Below are 26,451 nucleotides of genomic sequence, written 5' to 3'. Positions count from 1 at the left end.
GAGGGGATGGATGGGAAAGGAAGGAAAGGAAAGGGGGGGACAAAACAACTGAGTGGCCAATGCTGATTCTGGTCAGCAATGGTCCCTTGGCCCTCGGGCTAAACTCGCGCCCTGGAATGCCCAAAAGGGGCTTCCCTATCCCCAACCATCGCCTGTGGCTGGGTGCCCGAGGGACTTGTCTGTGCATGATGGTAAAGCCCATTCCTGCACAGCTCGAGTTACAGGCAGTCAGCCCAGGTGGTCCCGGTCCCGGCACCTTTTATTACAATCATCAAAACATATTTAAACTTTTAAGTAACTTGTGTACCTATTCAGAACAATATAGGTATAATACTGAACCTAGTAACAGTGAAATTGATTAAACCTTTGTTATCGTCCCCAGCCAGCTGTGTGCCTTCCCCCGAATTATGGAGTGTAAGATTCTGTGTTGCGGCAGAGTTCATTTTGTGCGACCCCTTCTCCTTCGCTGCATTAGACCAACTCATGGGGGGGACAGTTCCTCAAAGTCAGTGATACCTCGTTTAACGTTAACCAGTAATCTAATTTGTGTGTAGACTCTGGCTCCCATTCCTGTCTTCATTCTGAGATCTTGCCACCATATCAATCCCAACCCCCTCCCTCCATCCCCTCTCGCCCCATGCTACCAGACTCTTTAGTGCTGTATCGGAAGTTCCGCTTAGGCTGGACCTGCTGTGCTTTTATTCGCTGGTCGCGGAGCAGCTGTGAGTCGTGGTAAGAGCCCTCTTGACGACCACCCTTCATATCAGTGCGGCCCCCCGATCCCTTCTCGACTTTCTGGTAGGTCTCGGCTGTAGGGATTGGAGAGACATGTTAATGATAATGTACTACACCAGGATGGGGATATACCTCCTATCAAGTCCTCTCATCGGACTTGTCCTATTATCCCTCCTGACTTCTGGGCTAAGTTGACCCCTCCTTTATTCTCCTATCCTTTCTTAGGCTATCACCTACTTACTTGTGCTATGCTTCTGCTTGGGGCCTTCTTATTTCTTACTTCCATTCCCTCCTCCCCCCCTTCTCCCTCTCCTCTGCCTAACTCAACCTCATCTTACTCCCCCCCTTTCTCTCCCCCTCCCCCTAGCCTTTATTCCGCTCTTATCCTCCTTCTCATTCTTACTCCTCTATTCTCCTTAATCCCCCTCCTCTCCGGTTCACCCCTCCCTCGGTCTCCCTTCATCCCCTACTCTCTTCCTCCTATCTTCCTCTTTATCGGCTATCCCCCTCTAGAGGCTTAATCCTGCCCTGGACCGCTTCCTCTCTCAGCTGTGTCCGCGCCCCCCTTCCCCTCCCGCTGGTGATAGCAACTTATGGTAGGCTGCTGTTGGTCTTGCGGCTCGTCCTCCATGTTTGTTCCGTCTCCATCTTCTTCCGGCCTCTGATATCCTGTTCCGCTCTGCGTCCGTCTCCAGATGACGTCACCTCGCTGAACACACTGCTCCTCTCCACTCTCACGGCTCCAGGGGGATCTCGCTGCCATTCTGTCTCCCAGGCTCTTCTTTACCGCTATGCCGCCCTCCGCCACCAGGGGTCTCACTCATCGCAGATTTCTATAGACTGCGCAAGATGGCCGCTGTTTCATTTCCCGCCACCAGGAGGTCACTGTCTTGTCTATCTTCCCCACATACCAGCAAAATGGCAGCACCATGCTCTTCCCGCCACCAGAGGGAAACAGATCTCTAGGCCACTCCATCTGCAGTGCTGTGAGCCGGGGAAGGCTCCTTTAATTTCTGGCTTGGGGACTTTTAACTACGGGGAAACTCTCAATCCTTGCGCTTACTTCCTGAAGGCTCCACACGCTGCCAGTCAGCCTCCGGTGCAGGAGCTTCCACGTGGCCCCGCTGTTCAAGACTCATGGATGAAGTCGGTAAGCCCAGCTTTATTTTAAATCTCTGCGCCCCCCTCCAAGTGCTTTAAGGTGAAAGCCACTCCATTCCTGGTCACCATTAGCCCAAAGGGGAAGAGCCAACGGTATCGGATCCCATTGTCACGGAGGGTACTAGTAATGGCTGAGAGGGTTCTCCGTTTTATTAAGGTTTGTGGTGCCAGATCTTGATAGACTTGCAAAGTACCCCTTCAAATTCCAGGGTCTTGGCAGTTCTTGCTATTTGACAAACACTCTCCTTTATTTTAAAATAGTGGAGCCGAATTATTATATCCCTTGGGGGGTCTCCTTGTTGCGGTCTAGACCGCAGGGCCCTGTGGCACCTGTCAAACTGCAGTTCTGCTTCACTTTTGTCGGGCAGTATATGCTGGAGCCAGTTTGTTGTGAATTCTTCAGGGTCTGACACTGACTCTGGGACCCCTCGAAGTCGGATGTTATTACGCCTGTCCCTGTTTTCAGAGTCCTCCTGTCGGTCTTGCAGGTCAGATATCATTTTGTGCATTTGGGCCATGGATTTGTCATTTTTTTGTAGGGAGTTAGAGTGTACGTCCATTTTATTTTCCAGTGTGTTTGTCCGTTCCCCTATACTGTCTATATCTTTTCTGAGCTTCCAAAGCTCCTTCTGGAAAAAGGTCTTCATCTCGGAGCAGAAAGCCTTCATGTCTGTCCTCGTGACCCAGTCCTGGTCCCCGGTCCCCGGTCTACTTGCCGGTCTGCTCGCAGATCTGTCACTCTCAGAATTTGAGCCCGTCATCGGCCCGCTGTCTTCCCCTTCACTTGCGTGGGCTGGATCTCCTTTTTGAAAATAATCTGTCACTACCGATGTTCTTTTCCGTGTGACTGCTTTTTTGGGCATCCTTGGGGGTTCCGATCGCTAGATCACTGCTTTTCACTGTTTATTTTAGATTTTTATTGTTGTTAATTAGCTATATTAGTGCCGGCCGGTGACGGAGCCTCTCAATTAGGCATCCATACATCTAGCCGCTGCGCATGCGCCTCCAGCATTTTTGTATTTTAATAATATTGTGCAGGAGCTTTGATTTGTGGCTCAGGTTACCCCCTGCTCACTGTACAATATTATTAAAAATACAGTCATGCTGCTTCGTTACCGTAGCACATAGCCGCAAAGGTAAGGAATGAGTGTCTATTTATATATGTGTTTTATTCATACTGTAGATGTGCAGGGGGTCTCCGGAGCTGAACCGCTGTGGTTTTAGGTCCGGGGACCCCCTGCTTTCCGAGATACAGGCCCCTTTATGGGGTGCCCCCTGCACATCTACACTATGAATAAAAATGTATTTTAAATAATTTTTAATGTGCCGATGTCTGCGCAGAGAGAGCAGCGGATCTCTCTCTGCTGCAAACACATCTCGCCAGGGGACGGCCTATAGTATCATTGATGTGCATATACAGTACTGTATGTGTACAGTACTGTATGTTATGGGTTATAGGGGTTGTTGTTATACAGTATATATATATATATATATATATATATATACTGTATAACAACAACCCCTATAACCCATAACATATATATATATGTATACTGCATTACAATTCATGAATTTATGCCATCTGGCGGACACGCGAAGCATTGCAGCCTATTAAATCCTGAACCATTATGAATTAACACATCAACCGCGCGTCAGCTGGGCATGACCCCTGGCTGGGAACGCGGCATACTCCGGGTGAACAGCGTCGCATTCCAGGAACAAGCCAGGGACAAACCGGTGATTTGTTAGAATAAAGTGTGCCGCAACAGTATATGAGTTAATCCCATTTTCTTTATTTGTTTCTGTCCATTAATATATATTTTTTGAGTCCAGTCAGTTAGGGTTTCAGTTCAGCTGTTTTTTGTTTTCCTTTTTATATTTTGATTCAATAAATTTATTATCATTATTCTTTGCAATATTTGTCTGAGTGCTTTTTGTGAGGTTTCTTTTTCTGTGTATATATATATATATATATATATATATATATATATATATATATATATATATAATCAAATAAATAAATAGATGATACCGTTCAGATGATATGTATATACATATATATAGTAAAGAATCAGTTTACACTCCTGTATTGTGCTTAAAACTGTAGGTGCATGTCCCATATAGATAAGATAACCATACGATACCATTCCACAATCAATCCGCAGTCAGGAAATCAGGAGACAGCACTCAGATGTAAATAACAATAAATGTATTAATGTGAAATATAATACATCACAGAACCCAACTATTCGGTACTCAAGAATGGGACCTTCCTCAGGGGCGTGCAAAAAGAGTTTATATATATATATATATTCATTATTTCTAATGTAGGCTAAAAATGTAGATAAAAGGCTACCTAAGTATCTCATTTTTTAATCTCTTCTGTCCCACTGCAGTGCAATGCATTATTTCCCTTTCCAGCACTGTAGATGTTAAAATTCAGTGCAGAGCAAACTGCCCACTCATTAATAGGTCACATACAGCATAATAACTTTAGAGAAGTCGCCAGCAATTCAATTACAGTAGGTAGCTAATTTGCTGTCTGATGTAGAAAGACGAGATTGGCTCAATAGTGTCTGGTATTGAAAAGACAGAACAAGAAATGAGGACATGGGATGTGAGGACGAAGTAAAACATTAACAATCAGACACATAGTGCACTCTGGATCCAAGCTTCAGCTAATTAGATGTGACTTTTCATTTTCCAAACTAAAACAAGTCTTCCTACCATTATAAACTCTCATAAGAAAGTATTAAAGCTATGGCTTTAGTGTAATCTTACAGAGATTATTTTCTGTTCCCAGCATTCCAAAATGGATTATAAGTAGCTGCTGCTTTCTGCAGGCTAAAGTAATTGTAGTGTACTCTTACGTAATGAGAAAAGTAATTTGGTTTTACATACATAGTATTTAGGCAGAATAATGATATTTGTTTTTCACGTTCAGCCTTAACATGTGGTTTTATATTAAGTACTTAGCCATGTGATTTAACATTTTCCTATTTCTAAATCAATCGTATAAAATGATGTTCTTTTTTTGGCTATGAAAAATGTATTTATGTTTAAAGCCCTTTTGCTATCAGTGATTTGGAAGACTAATGTGAGTTGCAAAATTGCATAAAATAACATCGAAGCATATTGTATCACACAGTTTTTTCCCCATAGGTTTAAATTGTAATAGGTAGCAAATTACCACAGTGAGAGTATATATGAATTGTGCATTTGCTCTAATGTCATCATAATTACATTCTCTTATTTTACTAAAAGTGATTAAATAATGACTGTAAAAAAACAACCATAGCATGTGTTTACCCTTTAAAGTTCAGTAAAATATTTTGGAATACTTATACCTAACTTTTTTATTTAAAAAAAAAAATTGACCAAACCTTTTCAAACATTAAAGACCATGCAAGTGATTCGCCAAGCATTACATCAATGGGAATTGCAGGAGGAGGATAGGATTCTACTATTTAAATAAAGTACCTATTGACCTATATACCTCCCAAAACACTAATCTATTAAGCACATAGGCTTAGAGCCGTCATTGTTCGATAAGGGAAAAATGCAATATTTCCACCCCTCAAAAAAGCGTTAGTCTCTCTCTCAAAAATACGTCTGGATTGTATCCAATGGTGCATTCGGATTTTTTAGTACTCAATCCGCAGATGGATGTTTGGAAGCGGGTGAGGGGCGGATTTAGTCTAAACAATCCGTGAAAATCCCGAAAACGGATTTGTCCATATCCATGTCTACGTAGTGGTTAATACAGCATTGCATGGCAATGCTTTACTAACCATTTAGGTAGCTAATGGGATTAGGTACTGTAGTACAGTTTTATATTAACCTCTTTGATTACTGTGGTATACCTTGGTAGGCACAGGCATCAAATGGGTTAACGTAATTTCGACTATTGGGTTAACAATTGATGTTGCAAAACCCAATGGTAGAAATAGTAGAGCTGATTGCATAGTAGAAATGCGGTAATTAACATATTATTAATTGTCATTTTTATTATCATATTGCGTCCAAAAAAAAAAATCACACCTGGTAAATTATAACAACAATCTTGATGACTTAGGTCATTACATTTCAGTAATAAGATCCAATTTTTGGGGGGCCTGGTGTGATATTAACGTTGATTTAATGGGATTTTATTACTCTAGACCATAGAGAGCTACCTGTGAACGCATCAGTGATACCTTGGAAATAGCCTAATTTGAATAAGGAAAGTATATTTAAATGTGCATATTTCCCAAGTTTCTTAGGTGTGTTCACAGGTATCTCTTCACATATTGTATAAATTTGTGTTTTTGGAGGTATAAATTCAATGGCTACTCCACCTCGTCATCCTCTCCTCCACCACCATTTTTCAGGATCAGGGTCATATTAAATTAATAGCAATGCACATTGACTTAATGCTCAGCAAATCATCATGACGGGTTAGGGTGGATACAAACTGGATACAAATGTGACAACATTTCTGTACAGTTCAGGATATACACTAGTAAAAACAAAAACACTATAGTGTATCTAAAGATCTCAGAGAGGTGTCCCAAGCCTTTGCATTAGTCTCTAAAATATCATGCAGTGTTTCGACTTAAGATATTCAGAGATGGTTTACATTTGTAAAATAACATAAATTGTTACTCAGTGACACTTTAATCACTGCCCTTGAATTTTTCTTCAATACTGTAACTAATGTTATCCATTTTTCTTGTTTCAAAGAAAACAATATTATAGACACATACTCAAAATAATGACTTGTTTTATCCAGCTCAAAGCAGTTGTAATCATATTTAAATCTACAGTGCAGGAAATCCTTCCAGACTACACAGGGAAATGGGAAGCATTGGCTCATGAAATTCTCCCTGTCATGTATATTCTGATCCTTGGGTTTAAGACAGACCTTGGATCAAATAATATTCGGGGGAGAGGGAGTGGCTCAGTGAGTAAAGACACTGATTGAGAGTTTAAAGCAGGTGTTGACTCCTTGACAAGTCACTTTATCTCCCTGTGCCCCAGGCACCAAAAAACATAGACGGAACCTCTCAGTAAAGGGAGAAAATCAGCGGGCACCGCTAGCAAAAAATGGAAGGCTGGATTGTGCTAACAAAAAATGTTTTTATTTAACCATGAGCAAAAAATGAATAAAATAGGGAATAGACCCCCTGTGCACTCTAACGCGTAGGGGTGAAACGTGTTAGAGTGCACAGGGGATCTATTCCCTCTTTTATTAATTTTTTGCTCATGGTTAAATAAAGGCATTTTTTGTTAGCACAGTCCAGCCTTCCATTTTTTGCTAGTAGTGCCCGCTGATTTTCTCCCTTTACTGAGAGGTTCCGTCTATTCATCCCAACAGCTTAGAGCACGCCAAACCGGACGGAGCAAGAAGATGCAATAAGTTTCTTTATATACTTTTACCAAGCCGCCCAAGGTGAATCAGCCACATTTGCGGAATTTATAGTCAAGTGGTCCGCTGTCGGTCGAGAGACCACCCCCCGGTCAACCCTCTCTTACTGCTAGGCTATTTCCGTCATTAGGGGTTGTCAGTTGTCCAACTTTGCATGCTTCATATGTTCTTACTACTGCCTTGACTCCCAACTATCCGGATTTGTTTGCAAAAAAACTGCATTTGTTAAATGTTTCTGGATTGCATACTCAGCAGCACTGGTCACTTTGGGGGGCTCATCCATCCCAAGTTTTTTCCACCAAAAAAAACATAGATTGTAAGCTCCACGGGGCAGGGACATGTCGTCATCAAGGAGACTTGTGAGCAGTTACCTAACTACAGCTGACCCATCTCGAAGTGCCAGCCACATACCATCAGAGGGTGTCGCCAGTGAGACTGTTCCTGCTGTCCTCGGTGTGCGGTGTCTGGTAACACATGTCTTAGTACATGAAGTGCCTGTTTTTATTCGATCTTATGTACGCAGATATATTACCTAATTACTATAAATATTTGTACTGAATTTACTTCACTATATGCATTTTTTGCGCTGTTTTTTCTTTTCTATCACTATCTTATAGGGGTGCCGAGCCACTCCAATATCAGCAGCTGCAGACGCCGATCACCTAATAGAGGTTGCTGTTATTTTTTATATCACAGAGGTGTCTTACTTCATGGGTGGCTAATTGTGTTACTTTCAAAATTAGGTTATATTATAGAGCGCACTTGTTAATTTTTCTCTGTTTATTTAAATACTGTAACGGTTTACAATTGCTAGGGACTATTTCCATAAGCCCCATGTGTAAAACATACCTATTTCATATTGCAATGTCCACAAATACATTTTTGAGTAATCCACAGGAACTGATTCTCTGTGTTGCTAATCTTGGAAAATCTTACTGTAATATTATTCAGTACTCCTTTAAAAAACAGGCAGCTAAACCATTATTCCTCTGAGAATATTTTTACACTAAAAGACTATATGAAAATATTGTATTTAGAGAAAAACACCAGTTCTTTGACATTTTATCAAGTTGCATACTTTGGAGTCTATAGGGCATATTCCAGTAGCTACAAGTTTGTCCTTGAAAAACTGCACATTTTGACATGGTCGTACTATAAATTACTGTACATATTCTGTACTACAGATCGCATTGTTTAAACCGCGTCTATAAAAAGTGACAAACCAAATTGTTAAATAGCCAATCTGACCAGATTGTACTTGCTTTTGAAGTAGACTGACCTGAAGGTCATGCTAATGCCCCCCAGAGTCTGAGATACGGGTTTTGCTGAGAGACAACAGAGAGACAGACAGCCCTAAATATTGTGGCATCACAAATTGTTTATTTATCCTCTCAAACAAATAACATGGAGAAACACATGTGCTAGAAAAGGAGAACATCTGAAGGTACGTGGCAGATATTCTAAAAATATATTCTAATGAGATACAGCAGCGGCAGCTTTTATTCGAGCAAAAGCCGCCGGCTGCATGCGTCTGGGAAGCGGGTAGCCGCGGCGCGTGGCGGCACACTGTGACGTCACAGTAACATGCGCGCCCGGCTTCCCCATCTTCCCCGGCTTCCCCAGGCTTCCCCGACACCCCTGGAGATCAAATTAAGGTAAGCAGGGGTGCGGAGAAGCAGAGGAGCAGAGCAGGAGCCGGGTTCGGGGTCGGGAAGGGGGGGTAAATTGCGCGCGAAGTGGAGGGGGGGTGCGTGGGGGAAACGCGGCGGCGCGCGGTTTTTACTGGCGGCAGCTGGGGTAGATCCCGGCATGCCGCCGGCATTTAGTGCGATAAAAGATGTCGCAACTCTACAGTATGCAAAGTATATTTAAATTAGTAACACATCACACCGCCTAAGATATTTCCATAAGACAAATACTGACAAGTCTAAGGCCCCTTGTGATGAAGAGGGTACTGGTGTAAAGCCCAAAAAAATCAGAACCCCCAACTTCTACTATTCTGGACAGCAGCATTGAACTAAACCAGATGCTGGGAAGAATCTGTTTGTCAGATTTTTTTGGCCAAAGAAATGGATAAAAGTATGGCATACAGAGACTCAGAATGCGATTCATCTCATTATAGTACGAAACAACACCCAGGAAATTACCAGACACCGCAGTATAAAATGAACTGTTACTGCCAGAGTACTGCCAAATGTAGCTTTAAAAATATTTAACCGCTGTGGTCTGACACTAGTGGGAAGGAGATTGTTCAATCAATTACATATTACATAAAATAATGAATGCACAATGTTTGATCATACAGAACAAAATCTAAAGTATGTGTGTAAACTGTATTTAATAAATGAGAAATCCTTCAATATAGATAACTAAACAAACATCAAAAACTAACATTCCAAAGAAAATTGCACATTTAGTCCCCTTTGTGGCAAAATCTCTAGAGTAAGGATTCAGAAAGCCTCCCAGTGGTGAAGCTTTTGCGAAAGGCTAGCCTCCCAACCAGCCTCCAGGGGGATGTGAAACCTATTCTATGGGCAGACACCATAGTCTGGTTAAAGGGTGATGTAAGTCCAGAAAATGGCTAGCTACAATTATGACAGGCCACACAAATACACCTATGTAGTCTGCCACAGGACTGAAAACATGGGTTGGTAAAACTAAATTCCTGTTGAAATGTGTTTACACATGAACAGAAAATGAGACGGCTCTCCACTGAACTTGTATCAGTAATAGTGCTGTTTTTTTAAAGGACCTTTATCCAAAGTAGGACCAAAACATTGATCCTTTAATAAACCAGCACTATTATTCACACAAGTCCAGTGAAGTGAAGTCTCATTTTCTGATAAAAGAAAAAAGATTGGTGCAATTAGGGCTAAAAGCTGAATTGGATATTAAAAATAATATACGTGTAGTACAAGTGTTCACACTTGGAAACCTTATAATATTAAGGCAAGGCTGCCAGGAATAACTGACCCAAGACAGTCAGTAAAATGACAAAACAAACAATACAAACCGCCGCCTAAAAAATCCAAAAGCAGTCTGTATAGAGTCCAATTGGAATGAAGTGCAAGAAATTGCTTCAAATCTTGTACTTCCAAGGATCCACGGCAAGGTGTTACGTGGTATATGAAAAACAAGCAGAAAAAAACATCATAGTGCAAACAATAGACAAATACAAGCAAGGCTGAAAAAATATAAAAAGAATTAGTTTAATACAACATATATTTAAAATAACAAAAGTGGAGGCGCATGCGCGACGGCAGGGAGAATGGATGTGTGATTCCATTGCTCTATGCCCCGCTCATAATATAATGCAATAAAAAACCTTTATTCCGCAATAAAAAACTGGAATTCAACTCCTAATACTCTGCCAAGCTACCGGGATGTCGAAGCGACAGGCCAAAACCCCGAAATCTAAGGGGCTCCCACAATACTTTACCAGCACGAGAAACAGCGCGGCTGAAGCAGTAATGGCGCCGAGTTCGAATCAGGGCTCTGATTCAGAACGGGAAGGAGAGAGAGATGATGGCGAAAAACCTGAATACCAACCAGTTCGGCTTTGCGATTTTAATCGCCTATATACAGACCTTAAAACCCTCTTGCAAGCAGAAATTAAACAGCTGGGGAGGGAGCTCGGGAGCCTGGGGGAGCGCACGGGACGTGTGGAGACCCAGTTAGACATTACTTCCACGGCCGCCAAACGCAACGCAAAAAAAACGGCGGAGATGCAGATTCAAATTAATGACTTGAAAGAAAAGCAAGAGGACGCCGAAAACCGTGAGCGGCGCAACAATATCAGGATTCGGGGGGTTCCCGAGGATGCTGGGGAGTGTGAGGAATTCGTCCTGCGATGGCTGGGCGAGTTGCTGCCGGACGTCCACAAAGAGAGATTAGAAATGGATCGCTGCCATAGGGCCCTAAGAACGAGGCCTATAAAGTCGGAGCAACCGCGCGACATCATAGCACGTCTGCATTTCTATAAGACCAGGGAGGCCATCCTCCACAAGACGCGTGCTAGCCCGTCGGTAGAATTCGAAGGAGTAAGATTACTCATTTTCCAGGACTTGTCCCCCTTGACTTTACTGCCACGCAGAGCCCTTCTACCAATCACTAAAGTGCTGAGGGACCACAGTGTTCGGTACAGATGGACTTTTCCATTCGGGCTGTCCGTTAGTAAAAATGGCAGAGCCCTCTACATGAAGGAGATTGGAGAAGGAGAGGCTTTCCTCCAGAAGTTGGGGCTTAAGGGGGCCCCGTCAGCACCGGAGGAGGTGGAGGAGACCCTGGGCCCCAGCTGGGCAACTGCGGGACAATCTCCCCGATCTCCACGCACCAAAAGCTGAAACCCAGCAAGGCAATGACTTTCTACATATCCCACGTTGTTCGGGGATCAAGTTTCCCAGTTATCTGTTAAAGTTGCCGGTTACACTGTTACAGACTAGTGCCTCCTTACATAAAATGGAATCCGCATCAAGATCCCCTCCGGTGGGGAAAAAATCCTCGTTCGCCCACCTGTTAAAGACTCTGTACTTACCTGGGTGATGGAAGCTGAAGGCCCAAAGATGGCGACGTACACGAGGTAGGAGAAGAATCCAGTCTGGAACGCAGGAGCAGGAAACCACCATCAGTCAGGCAGAGAGCACACACACATCCGCCCAGGACGAACGACGCTCCCAAAATGGTGGTGGCCGGATGTCCGGGCGCCGATAACGGAAGTGCGTGGGTGGCCATCTTGAAGGGGGCAGAGTGGACTCCCGGACGTCACGAGGAGGCGACGAGCGCCATACGAGCGGCCCTGACAGGCGGGAAATTCAAAAGGACTCACGAGCCGCAACAACAGACGGAGCGGCGGCAGCGAACAGTACCGGAGAGAGGAAGGCCCAAGAACGACACCCCACGAAGGAAATCGGGGATAGAGGCCCTAGGTTGAGGGTAGGGGGGAGCCAATTAAGACAATTACAGAGGGAAATCAGGTTTAATGGTGGAAACCAGGGCAGAGGAAGGGGGAAGTGGGGGTAGCACATAATACAGAGGGTTTAGTCTGGGTAAGGTGAAGGAGGCAGAGGAGATAGGAAAGCAAAAGTAAGTAGGTAAGTGGAAGGCGTAAGGGAAGTGTTGGTAGTTAGAAGGGGACAGGATGAAGATGAAGGGAGAGTGGTAGGGAGGAGGAGGACAAGGGGGGCGGGAGATGGGAGAGAAGAAGGCAAAAGCAAGTGACTATACATGAAAGAGATGGGTACAGAAAGTAAACAGAGAGCAGTAGCAAGTAGAAGTTGGCTAAGTAGGTTACAGTGACGTTTAGAGAGGAGAGGGTCGTAGGCATTAGGAGAGAGTCACAGGAGGATCAGACAGTGAGAGGAGACGAGAGAGACTATTGAATAGATCTACAGTACATCAAGGAGAGTATCCTAGGAGTAGGGTAGGGGACAGGGGCCACCCAACCGAATAGGGGATTTTAGAGTAGGGACACAAGCGGAAGCAATAGATGCCTGGGTTAGCGTTGAACCTAGGAGTTATAAGGTATAAAGGTTATGTTTAAGTTTGTGGAATAGGAGTGGGGCGGGAGCTGAGGGATCTCAGCCTGCTCTGCGGTCCGCATGGGCCAGGGGCTGGGAGAGTGTAGTCCCAGCGAAGTCCTTTGGGAGGGAGGGGGATTAAGAGGTGAGGTAACATCGGAGGGCGAACCGTGGCAGGTGCCCAGTCCCCAAAGGCATTGGACTCGGAGCCAAGGTGGCAGGGCCACAGCTCGGAGGACATTAATTGTATGTTGTTTTATATGTGTCATCCCCCATGTTTTCCTGTTGTTTCCCCCCAGCCCACAGGACCCACCAACCAAGGATTATCACGAGCGCAACAGTTCGGAGACTGCCTCAATTCGGTCAAGGTTATCGGCGAAGCACACAACACCGCCGCCCCCCGTTGCAGGTTAAATTCCACCCCAAGATGAGTAACGACCTGATCCTTATTTCACATAATGTTAAGGGATTTAACAACCCAATAAAGCGCAGAATTGCCTTCCGGGACTATACCCGCAAAAAAGCAGATATAGTGTTTGTCCAGGAAACACACTTCTCCAAATCTAATCACCCCAACTACCTGGACAAACACTATAGGACAGTTTTTATGTCCTCTGCGACAATTAAGAAAAGGGGAGTGGCTATATTAGTTCACCGCAGAGTGCCCTTCCAAGTTGTTAAATCATATACGGACTCGGACGGACGCTATGTCATAGTCACAGGCACAATTAACAACCAGGAGGTCACCTTAAGCTCAATATATGCCCCCTGCGAACAGACACCTCAATTTTTTATGTCATTCTTTGATAAACTACACAAGGTGGCAATAGGTTGTATATTCCTAGCAGGGGACATGAACCGCACCCTAGACCCAGACTTGGACAGATGCACGGGGACTAACCTACCACAGAAACATGACGTACTAACCATACTCCAAGGCCTCCGTGACTGTCAATTAATTGACATTTGGAGGGAAAAACACCCCACGGAGAGAGCATACACTTTCTACTCACATCCCCACAACAGATACAGTAGGATAGATTACTTCCTGGTCTCTAACAAAGCGGTTCCCATGGTCTCCCATTCTGGGATCCATGATATTTCATGGTCGGACCACGCACCAATTGAGCTGTGGTGTGCTTTGCAGCTGCTGGACAGACCAGGGGCGAACTGGAAATTAAACGAGCTGCTGTTAAAAAACCCAATATCGGAGCGGGCGATAGGAGATAAAATTAAGGAATATTTTGAAATCAATACAGGGAGCGTATCTTCCCACTCTACACTCTGGGAGGCCCATAAGGCGACCATGAGGGGACTTCTAATGAATTTAGCAGCACAAACCAAAAGAGCTAAGGAATCCCAGATAAAAGATTTGCGGGAGAGATTAGCACACCTTTCCGCACTTCATAGTCTCAATAAACAGAGCACTACCCTGAAGGAACTCTCTGACACCAAAACTAAACTCAATTTGTTGCTAAACTCCAGAGCCGAGAGGGAGTTGGCCTGGTCCAAGCATAAGTTTTACGACAAAGCCAACAAGCCAGATACCTTACTTGCCAATAAATTGCGTAACAAACTCCCTAATTATAGTATCTCCTCAATCCGCACTAATAATTAAAAAATTCTATGAAGTTCTCTATGACGGAGATAAGGTCAGCCACACACAGAAAATAGGAGAAAAAACCCAGAAGTTCCTAAAAGATGCACGTCTTCCCAAATTGAGCAGGGCAGAAAAGGAGGCATTACAGGGCGACTTTACGTTTGAAGAATTATCAGAGGTTATAAAGGCCCTTAAACCAGCCAAAGCTCCGGGACCAGATGGTTTTTCAAATTTATATTACAAAAAATTCCTTAAAATACTAGCGCCACAGCTTTTAAAATTATTTAACGAGATTTTAGCGGGAGGCTCCTTTCCATCCCAGATGCTCCAGGCCTCAATCTCCCTGATCCACAAGCCAGGCAAAGACCCAGTGGACTGTAAGAGCTACCGGCCCATATCCCTGATCAATTCCGATGAGAAAATATTTTCTAAACTTTTAGCTAACAGGGTGGGCACTGTCCTGCCTGGGCTAATCCACCCGGATCAGGTGGGATTTATTGGAGGAAGGCAAGCGGCAGACAACACAAGACGGATCATAGATTTGATCGATCTGGCCAATAAAAAGAACATCCCGTCTATGCTGTTGAGTCTGGATGCTGAGAAGGCCTTCGATAGGATCGATTGGTCCTATCTGAGGGCAGTACTAGGAGCATTTGGGTTAGAGGGACGCCTCCTAGAAGCTATCTTAGCCCTGTATAAAGGCCCCACAGCTAGGGTGCGCTATCAGGGCTTCCCATCGGAGCAATTTAACATTTGTAGCGGGACGCGACAGGGATACCCCCTGTCCCCTCTGCTGTTTGCATTATGTATAGAACCCCTGGCGGCTCATATTCGCCTAAGCCCAGATATAACAGGGATAGACGTAGGGGACCAATCCCATAAGGTGGCATTATACGCGGATGACGTCATCCTGACCCTGTCGAAGCCGCTTACTTCCCTGCCCAATGTCTTTGAGATTCTGGGAGCGTTCAGCCTCATCTCCGGGTTCAAAATTAACCAGACGAAGTCTGAAGCCCTAAATATTAGTCTCCCACGTCCAATGGAGAAACTAATCGAACTAAATTTCAATTTTAAATGGCAGGGCTCCTCGATCAAATATTTAGGTATCCAAATTACTAAGACATATGACTCATTATACAAAGCAAACTATCCCAAATTATTCCAAAATCTAAGAGAGGACCTGCGGGTGTGGGCGGGGTTTGGAATTTCTTGGTTTGGAAGAATTCATAGCATTAAGATGAATCTTTTGCCAAGGGTGCTTTACCTGTTCCAGGCCCTGCCGATACCGTTGGTGCGGGCAGATATCCTCGCCTTACAGTCAAGGATCATGAAATTCATTTGGCACAAGAAGAGTCCACGAATTGCTAAGAGTATATTAACCAGACCCACGATTAGAGGGGGACTAGCGGTACCTTGCTTGATGGCATACTACAAAGCAGCACGACTGGGTCAGATTGTCCAGTGGCACCTTGATCCGTCCCTGCGGAGATGGGTGGCGCTGGAGAAAACTTGCTGTGCTCCAATTGAGTTGCATAATTTAATTTGGCTGCCAAAACGTTGTGATAACACGGTGGGGATGCTGCTACGGACCATGGTGAACTCTCTAGCGGTGTGGAGGAGTTCCAAATTTAAACATAATTTAACGACGAAACACTCCTTAATGACCCCGCTATTCGATAAGCCAGATTTCGTCCCGGGGATGGCCGGAGAGCGGCACTTCAAAATTTGGATACAGTCGGGATATAAGCGGTTAATAAATCTGGAGGGGCCTACATATATTAAAACATTTGAACACGTCAAATCAGAAAAGGGCCTCCCAAACACCGAATTATTCCGCTACCTCCAGATAAGAGCTTTCTATAATAAATTTCCAATTAGACCAGCTAGGACCAATTTTGAGCAGCTGTGTTCTCGAGCCACGGACACACGGGGACTTACCTCTAGATTATACCGGGAAGTGATCTGTCCAAGTGGACCTGACGCCGACAAACTGAACTACATGACTAATTGTGAGACAGATCTAGGGGAGACTCTAGAGGACGAAGACTGGGAGTGGATCTTACAGGCGGCGGCCAAAAGCTCCATCTGCTCAACGTTAAAAGAGAACGCATATAAAGTCATGATGCGCTGGTATCACACCCCACTACGTCTATCCAAATTCGTCAGCGGTTATTCCCCGCTCTGCCCAAAACAGTCCGGAGAAACTGCAGACTTAGTCCACATGCTGTGGTCCTGCCCGAAGGTACTCCCGATTTGGGAGAGCATTAGAGCATGGGCACAAAGTATCCTCGACTTAGAGGTCCCCCTGGACCCGTGGCTGTTCTTACTGGGCAGGCGGGTCCAGGGGCTGTCGAAAGCGGCACACAAATTGGTGGCACATATGGCCACAGCCACTAGGTGCGAGATCGCAGCATTGTGGAAACAGCAAGATCTACTAGTCATCCCCAAAATCCGAAACAGAATGTGGCAGGTTTGCCAGATGGAACACTTGACTAGCTGGGTCAACGACTCTGGCCGGAATTTCTTAAAAGTATGGGAGCCATGGCTTACCCAGTCCAATATCCCCGGGATAGATGCCAGCACAATTCTGCAATAATAAACACAAGTGCGTTCTCTGGTGACGGAGCGGAACATACTATAACATAGGCACGCGACAGGTAGGATCCCCCCGACTATTAAAACTAGAACCAAGAGGAGGTGTCGTCAGGTTCTTCTAAGAAGTGCGCAGTAGAGGCCGAATGTAGATCTTCCGACACTGGAGAACATGGTGGAAGTCCATTCCATCCCCCTCCCCCCTCCCCCCCTTTTTTTCCTTCCTTGCTGTTTTCACCCTCTGTTGTCTAGTCTTTGATCCTGTGAGTCATGTTTGTCTAGTCTTGTGAGTGTATGTTGTTAGTCCCTTGTTGATTTTGAGTGATTTTACCCTTGATGGTGAGAGTGAAAAGGGTAAACCTCGGGTGGTTTCGAATTGTTTTACTATGGGATGTGGCATAATGTACCTGTTGTGAAACCCAATAAAAAAATTTAAGTTAAAAAAAAAAATAACAAAAGTGAAAACAGTGGCAGGCAACTGGTCCGGTCACATAAAACCGGAATCCTACTCACAAGATGTTATGAGTAAATGCGCATTGACTAGCAGTCACTGGGAGGTATTGGTTATGGAGAAAAACCGCCTCTTCCTGCTTCTACAATGCCATTGAACGCTACTTAGTAGCCTGCGTTCTGTTAATGACAACAATTGAATACTGCCCAACGCGTTTCGTGCGCATGCACACTTCATCAGGATATTTTTCAGCCTTGCTTGTATTTGTCTATTGTTTTTTATTTGTTTGTTTACTGTTTGTGAGTCTGTGTGATTAACCAGCAGTTTGCACTATGATGTTTTTTTCTGCTCATTTTCTGATACTACATTGTATCCTCATTCAATGTGGGACAGTGCTCCCGTGGCAGTACTTGAAGAAACGGTGAGTGCTCCTATGTCCTATTTTATGTAAACCAAAGTATATTAACAAAATAAATAAATCGATCGAAGGACCACAGTAATGTTCCTTATCTACAGTATTATGTAGAGTGAACTGCCTAAATTCCATTTTCATGAGGGATACATGTATATAAACTAGTTACATTTAGGGTAACAAAAAAAATTCTATTGAGGGATTGTATGGTCCCTTTTAAAAAGCTGGAAGAGTCTCTTAAGCAGCTAGATAACATCTCGACTATAGGTTGTTGATGATTATCAATAAATTGAGTATCTAGTGGAAAAGTTATCTGGGTACTGAAATGATTGTTCTCCTTAGTGAGAGGGTAGAGGGTGTGTCGGGTGTGACTGGCTAAGAATAGCAACAGTATTGTAATCAATCCATGAATTATTGAGAATCAGATCTGATAGGATCAGAAACAAATTTCATAAAAAAAATTTTTTTTAATAATAATAATGTTGGATCATAATCAAGTACTTTGTAACAGGCTACATCAAATAGTTTCTGCAAAATATAATTTCTATAGTATTCATAATCTATAAAATCAACTGCACCCCTTTTGTCTGCTGGTTTGATAAAACATAATATAGAGATTATCAGATAATTATGTTATTGCATTTTTTCTGTGCATGAAAGGTTAGGCCGAGTGTTAGGTTTAGAAAGAGCCATTTTACTGTCATGTGACAGAAAGTACTGGTAAATGGATTAAGGACTGTGACTTGAATGGTTTTATCTCCCATTAACAATTACCTGCTCATATATGTTGATTTCTATATGTATTAGTTCTGTACATTACAAATATAACAGCACTCTTTAACTTTATGGCTTTTGTGAATTCTGCACTGTACATCTATTACCACCATGAGGTAGACATTTGATAACTCTTTATTTTCCTAATTAAGTTAATTTATCCCCAGTATCTGTAATATTTTTTTGTATCACATCGGTGGGTGAAACACGTTTCTGGCTGCAATGTTTCCTTTTAGAAATTCTAATTAAGCATTGGTCATCTGAACATTAGTTGTATTATGCTTTATTTAGGGGGAGCATGATTCTGTTTAATTGAAGGTTCTTCAGAAGGTTTACATAATAGGTATGTTTTAAAAAAAAGAAAATAATGTTGAGACAATTTAAAATTAGAATTAAAAAAAATAAGAATATCTAAATTCCTTTTCTTTAAAAACAAAGTGTAAGCAATTCTGCCATCACACTTTAATCAATGGCACCAGCACTGAAATCGGTTGACTTTAGCCATTGTACTGTATGATCAACTTTGCTTTGATCCCAGCATGGTACTGAACTAAACCCAGGAATGTGTTTTAATCAGAGAGAGCTTTTGAGGTACTACAGTATAAACAAACACAGTAACAGGAAATATCAGAGAAGTACTGTACATCAAAAAGGAACAAACTCATCCATTACATAATCCCATATAGCCCAATACAAATTGAGTTGATTTGATCTTTCATGGTGTCCTGTTCAAGGCAGTAGGAATTTTTGGAATGGACTTTCACCCACAGGTAAGTTTAGGAAGAATGACCTTTTAAAATGTAACAACAACAGAAAATAATTCAGAGTAGAGGGGACTTCTAAGTGAAATAATGTAAGTATATATCTATAAGTAAACAAAAACAGAAAGTCCAGCACAACATATAAAATGACACAACATATATTACAATATTTCAGTGCTTATCTGCTCATGAGTAAGGGTCATTTAGTTAAACCCTTTGGCCAAAGCATTATAAGTCTGAAGCCACTTCACGGCATGACCAATCTGTAGGTCCTAACACCAACTGGTACAATTATCATGCACCTCTCTTTACTTCTGGAGGAAAAAAAACCATACAGGGTCTGTGATACACAGGATCATGATAAAAACTGCTAATTGGAAAGTGGGGCAAGCTTTAAACCATGGGGATGAGGGGCCACACCTCCAAGCAACAACAGTATATCTATATGTACTGTAATTCTAGTAACTAGATTTTCACCTTAGTAAATAGGTAAGCATTACCTTTTATTGACCCATCATGGAAGTTATCTCATTCATGTTTCTACTTTGAGAAATTCCTAATTATTCATTCTATCTATCTCAATGTTTTGTATAGCAAATACACAGAGCAAACCATGCTCCTATTCGCTTTAAATAAGCTATACTGTTCCAAATAACAAATCACTTTGTGATGCTTCAGTTTTTTGTTTTGGTAATATATTGTTTTCACCTTGATCAATCTCGGCGGTTTCCTGGAACTCAAGCACAATGTTCCTGTAGGAGGACGTGCACAGAGGTATGCAAGGGAGACTTGTTAAGGTGAAATTAAATAAGGCTTTTATTGCGCCTGTTTCCTTAACATTAGAAAATCATCCAAACATGTTCAAATAAGGGGTCAAACAAAGCTTCTGTTCACTTGGGAGTATGTCTAGTGAAACCTATGCAGTCCACAACTCCCTTTAGATTAGCATGTCTCCCAGCCCCAAACATATATCTTGATATGTGCAGATACAAAGTCTTATAAAGGAAAGTCTTATCTGTTTTCTTGTAGTTGGAGGGAAAGTCTTCTCTGTTCCTGGGTTGCTGCCTTTTTCCTCAGGCTATATCAGGATTCAGGTTCAGAAGTGCTTTCCCCTGTGTCTTGCAAGCAGCGTGCAGTTTTTCTTCTGGCAGGCTCAAGACATCTGTTCCTATGGTCAGTCCCACTACTTGTGATACTCAGGAACAATCTCCCTTCCTGTCTCAAAGACAGGCTTTTCTAAGAAACCTAATCAGCCAGGTGGTGTTGGTTAATTGACTACCAGCAGTTAACCACCACACTGCTGGATTAGAGGCAGATTTCCTGAACAGGGATAACTCCCCTGTTACATACCTCCCCTGTTTGTGGAAGCTTGGACTTGCCACGGCCAAAGCCCATCCTTCCACTCTCATTCTAGATATCTCTGTGACATGAATGAGAGTGGATGGAGGAAGAGAACCTCAATCCCGCTGGGATTGGAGCCCTTTCTCCAGTTTATTCGTGTCTCCTCCCGAAGGTGCTTGAGATCAGCACTCCTCAGTCGCTCGAAGAGGACTTTTTCCAAGTATAGTCTTTTTGCTGCGTGCGCGGTCATGAGATTTCCCTTGCGTCGGGTGCTCATCTTATTGTAGGCAGACTGTATGGCAACAGTTGCAGTGCGTTTAAAAACAGCCCTTTGAGTTTTCCGCTCTTGAAGCTGTCTCTCTGCACTTTTTCCACTCAATGGAGTTGCTAGTTCAGCTTCTTTGGGATTAAGTTGCAATTCCACATCCACTTCCAGAGAATGTCCCCTCTTTTCAGCTTCATTAGCTAAGGATTCTTCTGGTTTTGATTCAGCACGTGTACATTTTTTTGTTGCCTGTTGGGTGGCTGAAGGTTTTGCTAGTGCTTGTTTAGGTGGTTCAAATTTTGCAACCTTGTTTTTCAGACGAGCGGTATTCCCAGCTCCCACTGTACCCTTGTCTTCATGGGTTTTTGTGGCTGTGGGATACTGACGCATAGTCAGGGTCAATACTTGCCCTTGTAGAACTGTAATCTCATCCGCGAGACATCCTTGTTTTTTGAGTGCGTCTTGCAAGTCTCTTCTCAGGGAATTTATCTGCACACTTTGCTTTCTCTGAGATTGCTTCCACATTTTCATTGTATTGTGAAGCACTGTGAATTTCTTTGCTGGGGACACAGTTACTTGTCTCAGTTTCTGGACCTTCTTGTGCTCCCTTTTGTGCTGAGTCACCTGGGTTCTAAGCTTGGTCTCTAGCAATGTTTTGGTGATGCTCAGGGTAGCCTTCAGTTTCTCATGCTGCTTTGCGGGGACATACTGGGTAATCAGACGTTCCTGCAGCACTTGTACTTCATTAGCAGCCTGCAGATTGTCTTCCTGCAGAGTTTGCTGCTTCTCCTTGGCCTTCTGGATGTGCATAAGCAGACCTTGCAGTTGGTTCTGCAGTTGGTGCTCTGCTTCAAACTTCTCATCTTCCAAAAGTTTATTTATTTCTTTAAGCTCGTGCAGCTTTTCATTCTTTTCCTTGACGTAGTCTTTCAAATGAGAATTTTCTTCTTTCAGTTTTAAGTTTTCTCTTTTTTCAGTCTCTGTACTATTCAGGGCCTCCTTGCAGTTCGCCTTCAATTTTTGCACATCTGCTTGGAGGCGGGCTGTCTCTTGGCGTGAGACTTCCATCTCCAGGTTTAGGTTCTGAAGCTCCTTCAGAGAGACTTTGAGATCTAAGTTAAGATGGAGGATAGTTTTCTTTGCAATGTCCAGCTCCTCAGTGAGACTGTGAAGTTCCTTTCTGGAGACTTCCAGATCTGTGCGGCAGCTGTTGGTCTCATGATGTGAGGCATCCAATGCTCTGCGGAGTGTGTGAACGTCTTTCTGAGATACGTCCACCTCTGTCCGGACACTGTTGAACTCCTGTTGTGCGGCAATCAGCTCTACGCGAAGAGTGTGAACCTCTTGCTGAAAGACTGTCATCTGCTTCAGTGCATCCTCATACTTCTGCTTCAGCTTGGTCATCATTTTATCAGATTGGCTCTGCTTTTCATCCATGGCGGAAATAGTAGCGTTTGTAGTATCTAGCTCAGTCTTGAGATCGTCCAATTCTGTCCTGGCCAAAGAGTAAATTGTGAGCACATCTTTCTGTAGCTTCACGTTTTTTTTCTGTAGCTCTGTGTAACCATCTTTCTTTTGTTTCAATTGTTCACGGAGCATATAACAGTCATGCCTGGCATTTTTCAGGGCATCTTCAGGGCTGGTCAAGGGATCGACACTCACTGGTTCAGGCTCCGCTTCCCTGGGATGGTTGGTTGAGGGTTCCTCACTGTTGGCACCGGACAGACACTTCTTTGGGGTACACGACTTCTGCCTTGGGCCCTCTGGATATTCGGTTATCCGTGGAACGAATTCTCCATTTTCTCTAGGCTGCAGGGCAACCCGGTCCCCCTTTTTCTCCACAGGATCTACGGACGTGTCTGTTCCTTCCACGGTAAGTGAAGAACCGCTTTTCTTTTTCTTTTTCCGCCTTTTTGTTTTGGATGACTCCGTCCCATCAGGAATACTTGGGTCTCCTTCTTTATTTGATACTTCAGCGGCTTCATTGTATACGCCAGGCTTTTCTTGCAGTTGCGTTAGCTGACAGAAATATTTGGTGATCTGCTGCTCCTGCTCTTTCTCCCCTCGATCATATTCGTCATCATAGAGAGCGGTCTTTTCGGTTCGTGCCGAGTTCAGGCACCCCCACCATTCTTGGGGTGTTTTGTGGGTGTGACTCAGTTCGGGTTCCCCGTAAGAGATGTCTTCCTCTTTATTGGACTGGAAGGGCCACTCTTCCGTGGGGTAGGGTTCATTAGAGGAACGCTGCATCTTGTCTTCCATTTTGGGGCTATCAGGTGTAATTTTCTTCCTGACCTCAGGAGGTGCTATTGCAGCTGTTGCCACTGTATTTGCTAGAACCCCCAATTGTGGTAGTCCTATAGGTGTGCATATTTTGCTTGTAGAGGTCTTAGCTGTCACAGGCATCTCTGTAGACTTTTTCTTTTTCTTGGGTAAGTTTTACAATATCAGCAGTGCTGTGCACGCATTTTCTCTCATTAGGTATACTGAATATGCAGTTGCTAGGTAAAAACTTCTGTTTACTTTACACCATTTACTTGCTACACTGGCGACACACTTTATTGAAGTGTGGCCAGTTCCGCAAGCCGGGAGATTTCCCGGCTTGCAAGTGGCATCCCCTCGGCGTGCCGCGCGTCACCGATGCGTGGTCACGCGTCATCGGGTGCCTGTGCCCCCTGCACGCCCGAGGGAGCCCTGGTGTCCCGCGATGTGGGGGACGGCGGCAGGGTGTTCCGGGGGACCCGGCGGACCCGGAGAGGAGAGGGGGAAGCCGCGATCAGCAAGCCTCTCCTCCGCTGCTTCGGCGCGCGCCCGGCACCCTCCGGCACGCGCCAGGTAACAGCTGCGGCCGAGAACGGGCAAATGCTCGAATAAACTCAGCCGCAGCAGTAGGTCCAATCCCTCCTCTTCAGCCAAATAATGTGGTTTTCTGCTTAAGTTCAGTAATTTTCAGTCTCAACTTTGGGTATTATGGCATTCACTCTTCACACTTTTCTGCATAAACTCCATTCACAGCTGGAGTCCTATGCAGTGTGGCAGCCTTTACTTGCAGAATCAGTACCGCTCGTGTGTCACCATCTGTATTCACTGCTTCAGCGAAACATTTGAAAACAACAAACGCCTATCCCTTTTAAGGGCTAACTTACTTCTTGAACCCTGACTATGGCTGGAAGGCAAAACCCCTATTTCAATGACCATATTGCACTTTATTGTGATAGCAAATAAGGTTTACCTGCTTCAGCACAGTCTCTCTCTCTCCTCTTGGAATCAGGGAAAAGAGTCCATCTGTGGGTTTCAGTGCAGTGTAGATTTCCTGCCTGGGTGTGTATCCCTTTAACTCTGGTCTCTGCTGCATGAGTTCTTTGTTTATGTTGCTCAGGCTGTTTGTAGGCAAAAAGCACAAAATAAATTTCACAGGCAATCTCTGGGGCCCCTTTTAACTTCAAGGACCACCTCAGTCCCAATTCTGACACCATATGTACGAGGACGTGCGCAGAGGTATGCAAGGGAGACTTGTTAAGGTGAAATTAAATAAGGCTTTTATTGCGCCTGTTTCCTTAACATAAGAAAATCATCCAAACATGTTCAAATAAGGGGTCAAACAAAGCTTCTGTTCACTTAGGAGTATGTCTAGTGAAACCTATGCAGTCCACAACTCCCTTTAGATTAGCATGCCTCCCAGCCCCAAACATATATATTGATATGTGCAGATACAAAGTCTTATAAAGGAAAGTCTTATCTGTTTTCTTGTAGTTGGAGGGAAAGTCTTCTCTGTTCCTGGGTTGCTGCCTTTTTCCTCAGGCTATATCAGGATTCAGGTTCAGAAGTGCTTTCCCCTGTGTCTTGCAAGCAGCGTGCAGTTTTTCTTCTGGCAGGCTCAAGACATCTGTTCCTATGGTCAGTCCCACTACTTGTGATACTCAGGAACAATCTCCCTTCCTGTCTCAAAGACAGGCTTTTCTAAGAAACCTAATCAGCCAGGGGGTGTTGGTTAATTGACTACCAGCAGTTAACCACCACACTGCTGGATTAGAGGCACATTTCCTGAACAAGGATAACTCCCCTGTTACAGTTCCCAAAACTCCCTGGTTGCTGCTAATTTTAATTAAAAATTTGACCATCAGAGTTAGACTTGACTCCGGTTGCCAATAAAAACCAGCAATGTCATCAGGAGATAACATTGCACGTTTCTATTGGTGCCTCCTGTGGCCATATGTATAGTTGTTTTGATAGAAGCTGGAGAGTTCCTGGTGATAGGCATTAATACAACCCTGATGGAACAGCCACAATGCTCATCTTAACCTGAGAAGAAGCAATATACTAATAAGAATATTGTAGACAGTACCATGTCCACTGTTATATGTTACAAAGTTACATAGTAAATGAGGTTGTAAAAAATACATATGTCCATCAAGTTTAACCTATGCTTAATATAGACACCAGCAATTGTATTTACAGTATATCAGTATTTGATCCAGAGGAAGGTAAACAAAAGAACCCAGTGAAACACTATCCATTGATGTCTCATAAGGTGAAATTTAAATTAATTCCTGAGTCCAAATATTGGCAATCAGATTACTCCCTGGATCCACATCCTTTCCATGTTTACTTACTAGTTATATACCTGTACACTTTCCCCCAAATATGTCTAACTGTTTTTTGAACATATCTATTGTATCTGCCATCACAGTCTCCATGGGTAATGAATTCCACAATTTAACTGCCCCACTGTAAAGAACCCTTTCCTTTGTTGCTGGTGAAATCTCCTTTCTGCCAAGCTTAAGGGATAATCCTGTGTCCTTTGCAATACCATAGGGATGAATAGTTCTTTTTAAAGCTCCTTGTATTGTCGCTGAATATATTTGTATATATGATAGTTATCATATCCCCTCTTAGACACCACTTTTCTAATAGTAACAAATCTAATTTAGCTAGCCTCTCCTCAAAAGTCAGATTTTCCACCCCTTTAATAATTTGGTGGCATTTCTCTGCACTTTTTCTAGTTCCATAATTATATATACTGCACCGACACACTTTATTCGAGCAAATACCCGGTATGTACCTGGCAGATACCTGGAATGCGCCACTCCTCACCTCTGACAAGCCCCGTTGCATTTGCCTTCCCAGCCTGGGTTCATGCCTGGCTGATGGGCGGCTGATCTGTTAAATGATAATGATTAGGATTTAATAGGCTGCAATGCTTCGCGTGTCTACCAGATGGCATAAATTCATGAATTGTAATGCAGTATATATATATATACTGTGCAGTATTGCAGCCAGCGGGAATAAAATGCTTCAATCCCTGCTTGGAAAATAACTCAATGCACTCGGGCAGAAAACAGTCACAAACCTCAATACACCCGGGTATACCCGAATTCGTGGGACTAGCCAAGCTCGAATAAAGTGTGTCGCCAGTGTATATGCAAATATAACTGT

The 26,451-nt window shown here is 43.6% G+C and overlaps 1 protein-coding gene across 2 annotated transcripts in view; it reads left to right on the top strand.

Moving 5' to 3' along the window:
- The window catches only part of DOC2B (double C2 domain beta), a 1,409,852-nt gene that overhangs the window by 903,579 nt on the left and 479,822 nt on the right, over positions 1-26,451 (top strand). The gene's annotated exons all lie outside the window — the stretch shown is intronic.

This window comes from Ascaphus truei, chromosome 3, assembly GCF_040206685.1.
Source record: "Ascaphus truei isolate aAscTru1 chromosome 3, aAscTru1.hap1, whole genome shotgun sequence".
NCBI classification, from domain to species: Eukaryota; Metazoa; Chordata; class Amphibia; order Anura; family Ascaphidae; genus Ascaphus; species Ascaphus truei.
The sequence above is the reverse complement of the archived record's forward strand: the minus strand, read 5'-3'. Positions and strand labels throughout refer to the sequence as shown.